Source organism: Lutjanus erythropterus, chromosome 5 (genome assembly GCF_056507025.1).
Source record: "Lutjanus erythropterus isolate fLutEry1 chromosome 5, fLutEry1.hap2, whole genome shotgun sequence".
Classification (NCBI taxonomy): Eukaryota; Metazoa; Chordata; class Actinopteri; order Lutjaniformes; family Lutjanidae; genus Lutjanus; species Lutjanus erythropterus.
The window spans coordinates 37,402,006-37,411,899 of record NC_139321.1 but is presented as its reverse complement, the minus strand read 5'-3'; the positions used below and the strand labels follow the sequence as shown (position 1 = coordinate 37,411,899).

General features: G+C 32.9%; 1 pseudogene; it reads left to right on the top strand.

Annotated features, from left to right (window-relative positions):
- Positions 1-3,131: 3,131 nt before the first annotated feature.
- Positions 3,132-5,291, top strand: LOC146327252 (uncharacterized; annotated as a pseudogene).
- The last annotated feature ends 4,603 nt before the right edge of the window (positions 5,292-9,894 follow it).

Genomic DNA, 9,894 nt, shown 5'->3' with positions numbered 1-9,894 from the left:
ACTATCACACATTATAACATCATGCTATATTATGGCACCTTATAATATCATGCTATACTATGGCATAACATCATATAATAATAGGACATATTAAAAAGTCATACTATACTGTAACAGATTACAACATACTATAATAGGGCATAACATCATACTATACTATGACAAATAATGTCACACTATACAATGACATGTAATACATCGTGACACTATACTGCAACATTACATCATACTGTGACACATAACATACTATACTATGACATATTATAAGATCAGTCCATGCTATGACACATTATAACGTCATACTATGGTATGAAATTACATCATACTATAACAGGTCATAACGTCACACTATACTATGACACATTAAAACTCAAAAACTATACAATGACACATTATAATATACTATACTATGAGTCACTGTAACATCATGCTATACTATGGCACCTTATAATATCATACTATACTATGCCATAGTGTTATACTACACTATGACATTACGTCAAACTATATTATTACACATTATAACATCATACTATACTATGACATATAACATCATACTGTACTATGACACATTATAACATCATATTATACTATAACATCACACTATACTATGACATAATATAATGTCATACTATACTATGACATTACATAATACTATACTATGACATATTATAAGGTCATACTATACTATCACATATTATAACATCATTCCATGCTATGACACGTTTAAAGTCTCATACTATAATATGACATATGATAACATCATACTATACTATGACACATTATAACATCATGCTATATTATGGCACCTTATAATATCATGCTATACTATGGCATAACATCATATTATAATAGGACGTATTAAAAAGTCATACTATACTGTAACAGATTACAACATACTATAATAGGGCATAACATCATACTATATACTATGACAAATAATGTCACACTATACAATGACATGTAATACATCGTGACACTATACTGCAACATTACATCATACTGTGACACATAACATACTATACTATGACATATTATAAGATCAGTCCATGCTATGACACATTATAACGTCATACTATGGTATGAAATTACATCATACTATGACAGGTCATAACGTCACACTATACTATGACACATTAAAACTCAAAAACTATACTACGACACATTATAATATACTATACTATGAGACACTGTAACATCATGCTATACTATGGCACCTTATAATATCATACTATACTATGCCATAGTGTTATACTACACTATGACATTACGTCAAACTATATTATTACACATTATAACATCATACTATACTATGACATATAACATCATACTGTACTATGACACATTATAACATCATATTATACTATAACATCACACTATACTATGACATAATATAATGTCATACTATACTATGACATTACATAATACTATACTATGACATATTATAAGGTCATACTATACTATGACATATTATAACATCACTCCATGCTATGACACGTTTAAAGTCTCATACTATACTATGACATATGATAACATCATACTATACTATGACACATTATAACATCATGCTATATTATGGCACCTTATAATATCATACTATACTATGGCATAATGTTACACTATACTATGACATTACATCATACGATACTACGTCATATTATAACTCAAACTCTACCATGACACATTATAACATCATACTATACTATGGCATAACATGTTATAATATGACACATTATAAAATCATACTGTACTATGGCATATTGTTATAATATACTATGACATTCCATCATACTATACTATGAAACATTATAACATCATACTATACTATGACACATTATAACATCATACTATACTATTACATATTTTAACATCATGCTATGGTATGACATTACATCATACAATACTATGACGTGTTATAAAATCATAATATACTATGACACATTATAATGTCACATTATGCTATGACACATGATATATCGTCATGCTATACTATTACATTACATCATACCAAAATACGACACATTATAAGCTAATACTATACTATGACATATTATAACATCACTCGATGTTATGAGACACTAAATCGGCATACTATGGTATGATATTACATAATACTATACTATAACACATTAAAACGCAAATACTATACTATGTCACATTATAATATCATATTATACTATGAGACATTGTAACATCATGCGAAACTATGGCACCTTATAATATCTTACTATACTATGACACATTATAACATCATACTCTAATAGGGCATATCATCATACTATACTGACATGTTAAAACATCATACTATATTATTACACATTATGACATCATACTATACAATTTCATACAACATACTGTACTATGACACATTATAACATAATGTACTATGACACATTTTAACGTCACACTATACTATGATATTACATTGTAAAATACTAACACACATTATACGGTCATACTACACAATGACATATCATAACATCACTCCATGCTATGACACATTATAAGGTCATACTATGATGACATTACATCATACTATACTATGACATCTTATAACATGACACATTACAACATCACACTGTACTATAACACATAATACATCCTCATACTATACTATGACATTATATCATACTATGACACATTATAAGCTCATACTATACTATGACATATTATAACATCACTCTATGCTATGAGACATTATAATGTCATACTGTAGCGATCAGCGAGTGCATGGGAGGTTACCAGAGTTCATTCCCACACACACACACACACACACACCCGTCACCGTCTGGGGGGGACCGTCACCGATTGTTGGTTCAAGAAATGGCTTGTTGGCTTAATTGTAATAAGGAGCCCAAAGAACACTCCTTTGTATGTTCTCCTTCCATCTTATGCCTCTCATGCAATTTTACAGAGTAAGTAGAAAAAATCTAACTAGTAATGTAACTAATTACTTCCTCCAGGGAGTAATCAAGTAATGCAAGGCATTACTATTTTTGAGAGTAATGTCTAATGTGTAATATATTACTTTTTTGAGTAACGAGCCCCAACACTGGTGATAGCCTACTTTTCAGCATTTTGCCTTCTTTTTCCTCAGGATCTGTAAGCATCATAAAAGTTCCCCGCAGTCTGTACGCAATGGCTCAATATTCACCAAGTCTCACATCCCTTTGACAAAATGGCTTGAGTTCATGCACAGGTACAGTAGGCTATTCATATATTAAAGAAAACAAATATATTTTTTTTGTTTCTTAAATATAATATTTAGCACTGTGATTTATAGATGTGTAGTTGATGTAGGACATTTGTTGTTGTCATATGTTACCTAGAAGTTGCCTTTAGATTTTATGTAGGTGTTTTAAACAACAAATAAAAGGAAAGGTAGCCTGAATTGCGTGGAGAGCATGTATAAAGAGCACATGCGAGACACACTGAATGTTTTGTTCTTCGCAACTACAGTTGCTGTTGCCCTCGGTTGAGAAACTGCTCAGACATTCCTTTGAAGTGTATTCTTGATTTCTACATACACAACACAACACAGAGTTAGACCCACTACACATGCAGTAATCAAATATCTCTGCATTGGATTGCACTACTGGTTCCATTTTACTGTTTGGAACAGCAGTGGCACTTAGTTCTGCCTTGTAATCTCCCTTTAAAGGACTGTCCTGACCATTGCAATACATAGAATCCACTTTCAAAAGTATTGCTGGACTTTTCACCTTTGTTCCAGTTTTGCTTGTTTATTTTTTCTTTCTGTTGTGGCTGACATTGCACCAAAGGCACCCAAATGTTGCTGAGCACAGAGTGGACCATTTGATGTACCAAAACAGTGGTAGAAAAATAATGCCTGTACATTAATGTCATATTATAGTATTGGAATGAAAAAGGTGAGGCAGCTAACTAGTTTTGTTTTGCATAGTACAGTTTATTTTTAGTCTCATGTCAGCCCGATTCAATGACAGAATATTATGCAGGCCATGCCAATTAGGTTTCTTAATTACCTTTTCTTTTCTTTTCTTTTCTTCAGGTTTGCACAAGGTTTGCAGTTGAAGCAACTTGACATGATCACTGATGGGATAGCAGCAAGCTCCATGACATTGACAAGAATGGCAAAAGTACTCAGAAAGGTTGTCAAATTACATACTAGTCTCCAACTACTTGTATAATTAATTAGGTAAAAAAAATGCTTGATAAGTCACCACAGTAGATGTGACAAGTTAAAAGTACAATATAAGTGATCTGTTACAAGTTTGAAAGAACAGTAAGTTCATGATCTGTGACATTATAAAAACTGTGACATGGTTAAAATACATCATATGGTTATGAGAGACAATTTATAAGTTGTTCACTGATAAGGTGTTTAAAAATGGTAAAAACATGTTAAAAAGTGTTAAAATTGCTAAAAAGTATTTAATTCATTTAGTTGGTTATTTCATAAATTCTTGCTAAAAGTTCAGCTTTAACAGTAACATCTGTGATCTACAGAGCAGGTCTTGATCAATTTCCATACTAAGGCATTGTTATAACTTGCGTATGTTTTATTTCTACATTTGAAGGTGTGCATTGCTGCACTCAAGCGACTGAGGAAAAGAGGAATGAGAATTGGTGGTCGTCATCAATTTGTTGTTATTGATGAGAGCAGATTTGCCCACAAACGAAAGGTAGGCTATATATTTGTATGCATCTGCACTATATTTAGATCATGCAGCACACCTCTGACAGGTTAATACTTTATCCTGCAGTGCAAGTTGAAAGGACACATGTTAAAAATGTGATACAGCCCAAACCTTATTAAAGTTTCTAATTGCTTTTCTTTATTTATTTTCAGTACCATCGTGGCCGATGTGGCAACACTTGGCGCCGTGAACGGCAATGGGTGTTTGGGATGCTGGAAGTTGACGGGAATTCCAGAAGACCCATTTTGAGGCTTGTAAGGGATCGCTCAAGGCAAACACTTATAGGCCAAATTCGATGCCATATCAGACCCAGAACATCCATCCTCACTGATGAATGGCGCGCCTACAAGGGGAAACTTGCTCAGTATGGATATGCTCAGTATTCTGTCTGCCATAAAAAAAAACTTTGTTGACTGAGAGACTGGTGCTTATACTCAGCATATTGCATGGCAGAACTACAAGCTGGAAGTATGGTGCCATAGAGGTAATCGTACTCCTGAATCACTGAAGCTTCATCTCAAGATGATAGAGTGGCACCACTGGTTAGGTGTACATCATTACAATGGTGTCTTGGGCAGACTGATCCATGATGTAAAAAATCAACTCAAGTAAACATCAAATCTCACTCTGTGCATCCTGGGGCCTGTATCACGAAGTGGGATTTGCGCTTAGCGAGAAAACTTTAGGGTTAACCCTGGGTTTTCAGTACCTCGACGCTTTTGTGTTCAAATACATGAAGGAACCTGACCTGCAGGTTTTGTAGCCATGTTCTTAACTTAGTAGGTACAGTACTTTGAAAGGAATCAGTGATGGCCTCAAAAGATCAAAAGAATCAATGATGTCATAAAGAACTATGATGGCCATGCCGTTATCAGACTATTGGTCTTGTTTTATGTTAAACAAGTTATCCTGTTTTTGGCAAGGTATTTCCCCCCCATAGTACATAATATACATACTGAGTATATGTTGGAACCCACTGTTTGAAGAGAAGTAATGCAAGGTGCAATGTTTTTCTAAAGTGTGATGTTCAAATACATGAAGGAAAAACTTCAATCTTTTGCCTTGTCTATTGCTTTGTTAAGGTATTTGAATCATTTGACGGTGTAATTGCATTTAATGACATCTAAATGAAAGGTTCAAATCTTTCCACTTTATGTGAATTCAAGGAAAACAGTCATGACACTGTTATAAACTGATTTAATGGTGTAATTACATTTAATGACATCTTAATGAAAGGTTCAACTCTTTCCACTTTATTTGAATTCAAGGAAAACAAGTCATGACATTGTTATAAACTGATTTGATGGTGTAATTACATTTAATGACATCTTAATGAAAGGTTCAAATCTTTCCACTTTATTTGAATTCAAGGAAAACAGTCATGACACTGTTATAAACTGATTTGATAGTGTAATTACATTTAATGACATCTTAATGAAAAGTTCAAATTATATCACTGTAGGAGGGAAAATAAACTCATTTGGCCATGTAGTTACACTTAATGAAAAGGACTACATTTATGACACAATAATAATGGTCCCATGACAGCCAACGTCAAAACCAACCATGTATGACAGTTTAATGTCATGTAATGTCATACTATACTATGACACATTACAACTTTCATACTATACTATGACACATTATAACATAATACTACAGTATGACATTTACATCATACTATACTATGACAGATTATAATGTCATGCTATATACTATGACACATTAAAACTTTTATACCATACTATGACACATTCTGACATACTCTACTATGACACATTGTAACATCATACTATGGTATGACATTACATCATACTATACTATGACATATTGTAATGTCATACTATACTATGACACATTATAACATCATACTATACTATGACATTACATCATACTATACTCTGACACATTATAAAGTTATACTATACTATGACACATTGTAAGGTTATACTATACTATGACATATTATAACATCACTCCAGGCTATGACACATTATAACATCATACCATGCTATGACAGATTAAAAGTCTGAGACTATACTATGACACATTAAAACATCATACTATACTATGACACATTATAGCATCATACTACACTATGACATAACATCATATTATACTATGACACATCATGATGTCACACTATACTATGACATAATATAATGTCATACTATACTCTGACATTACATCATACTATAGTATGACACATTAAAACTCTAATGCTATACTATGACACATAACATACTATACTATGATATTACATCATATTATACTATGACATATTATAATGCCATACTATACTATGACACATTTACACTTTTATACTATACTATGACATATTATAACATCACACTATGGTATGACATTACATCATACTATACTATGACACATTATAACATCATACTATACTTTGACACATTAAAACATCATACTATACTATGACATTACATCATACTATACTACGCATTATAATGTCATCCTATGGTATGACATTGCATCGTAGTATACTATGACATATTATATTGTCATACTATGACACTATGACACATTAATTTTTTTATACTATATTATGACACATAACATCATACTATACTTTGCTATACTATGAAACCTTATAATATCATACCATATTATGACACATTATATCATAACGTCATACTATACTATGGCATATTATAACATCACTCCGTGTTATGAGACATTATAATGTCAAACTATGGTATGACAATACATCATTATAACATCATGCTATACTATGAAAGCATATAATATCATACTATATTATGACATAACATCCTACTATACTATGACACATTGTAACATCATGCTATACTATGACACCTTATAATACCATACTATATCATGACACATTAAAATGTCATACTATACTATAACATATTATAACATCACTCCATGCTATGAGACATTATAACGTCATACTATGGTATAACATTACATCATACTATGACATATTATAACATCATACTATACTATGACACATTATAACATCATGCTATACTATGACACCTTATAATACTGTACTATATCATGACACATTATATCATCGTACTATACTATGACACATTAGAACTCTCATACTATACTATGACATTACATCATACTATACTATGACATATTATAAGGTTATAATCAACTGTGACATTATAACATCACTCCATGCTATGAGACATTATAACGTCATACTATGGTATAACATTACATCATACTATACTATGACATATTATAATGTCATACTATACTATCACATATTATAACATCACTCCATGTAATGAGACATTATAATGTCATTCTATGGTATGACATTACATTATACTATACTGTAACATGTTATAACGTCATACTATACTATGACACATTAAAACTCTCATACTATACTATGACACATTATAACATCGTACTATACTATGACACATTATAACACCATGCTATACTACGGCACCTTATAATATCATACTATACTATGGCATAACATCATATAATATGACAAATTATAAAGTCATACTATACTATTACACATTATAACATCATACTATGATAGGGCATAACATCATTCTATACTATGACATATTATAACATCACTCCATGCTATGACACATTATAACGTCATTGTATTGTATGACATTACATCATACTATACTATGACATATTATAACATGCATACTATACTGTAACATATTATCACTCCATGCTATAAGATACTATAATGTCATACTATACTTTGACACATTAAAAGTCTCATACTATACTTTGACACATTATAACATCATACAATAATAGGACATAATATCATACTGTACTGTGACACATTATAACATCATGATATATAATGACACATTGTAACATCACACAATACTATGACATAGTATAATGTCATACTATACTATGACATTCCATCATACTATACTATGACACATTGTAAGGTCATACTATACTATGACATGTTATAACATCACTCCATGCTATGACACATTATAACATCATATTATGGTATGACATTGCATCATATTATACTATGACATATTATAATGTCATACTATACTATGACAAATTAAAACATCATGCTATACTATAACAACTAATATTATCATATTATACTATATTAAGATCAATAAACTTTGTATGGCAGAACTTGTTTATTCTCCAGTGATACTTTCTTAGATGTTGGTTTGGACTTTTTTTTCCAGCAAATAAGGTGTTGTGGCATTGAGTCCAGACCACACTGGCCTATTTTCTGAGACTTTTTGTCACGACAATTCATCATCAAAAATGTAACTGGCTGCCTGTCATCAAAGGCTAAATTGTTAATTGCTGACCATGACACCCAGCTGCCTGTCAGCAGAGCCAAAATTCATCATCATCACAAATGACACCCAGCCATCTGTCGTCAGAGCCAAAATTCATTGTCATCAAAAATGACATCCGGTCACCTGTTGTTGAAGCCAAAACTTCATCATTGCCGACCACAACACAAGGTAATGTGTTGGAGCCAACGTTCATCATCATCAAAAACAAAACCTGATCGCCTGTCGTCGTAGCAAAAATTAATCGTCGCAAACCACGACACCCAGCCGCCTGTCGTCAGAGCCAAAATTAATCATCACCGACCACGACACTTGGCCCCCTGTCGTCCGCCAAATTTCATTGTTGCCAATCATGACACCCAGCCACCTGTCATCAGAGCCAAAATTCATGGTCATCAAAAATGATAACCAACTGCCTGTTGTTGGAGCCAAAAATCATTGCCGCTGACCATGACACCCAGCCGCCTGTCATCAGAGCCAAAATTAATTGCCATAAAAAACGACACCCAGCCGCCTGTCGTGGGAGCCAAAATTTATCAACGCCAACCACGACACCTGGCCACCTGTCATCGGAAACTAAATTTATCGTTGCCGACCGTGACACCCGGCCGCCTGTCTTCATAGCCAAAATTCATTGTCATCAAAAATGACACCCGGCCACCTGTTGTTGGAGTCAAACTCAATTGTTCCCAACCACGACACCCAACTGCCTGTTGTCGGAGCCAAAGTTCACTGTCGCTGACCATGACACCCGGCCACTTGTCCTCGGAACTAAAATTCATCGTCATCAAAAATGATACCTGGCCACCTCAACTTACTGATGATAAAAGTGTGCAGTAATGGATGGTAGGAATGATCCAAGGCACTCAGATAATAACCCACATTTAAAAATG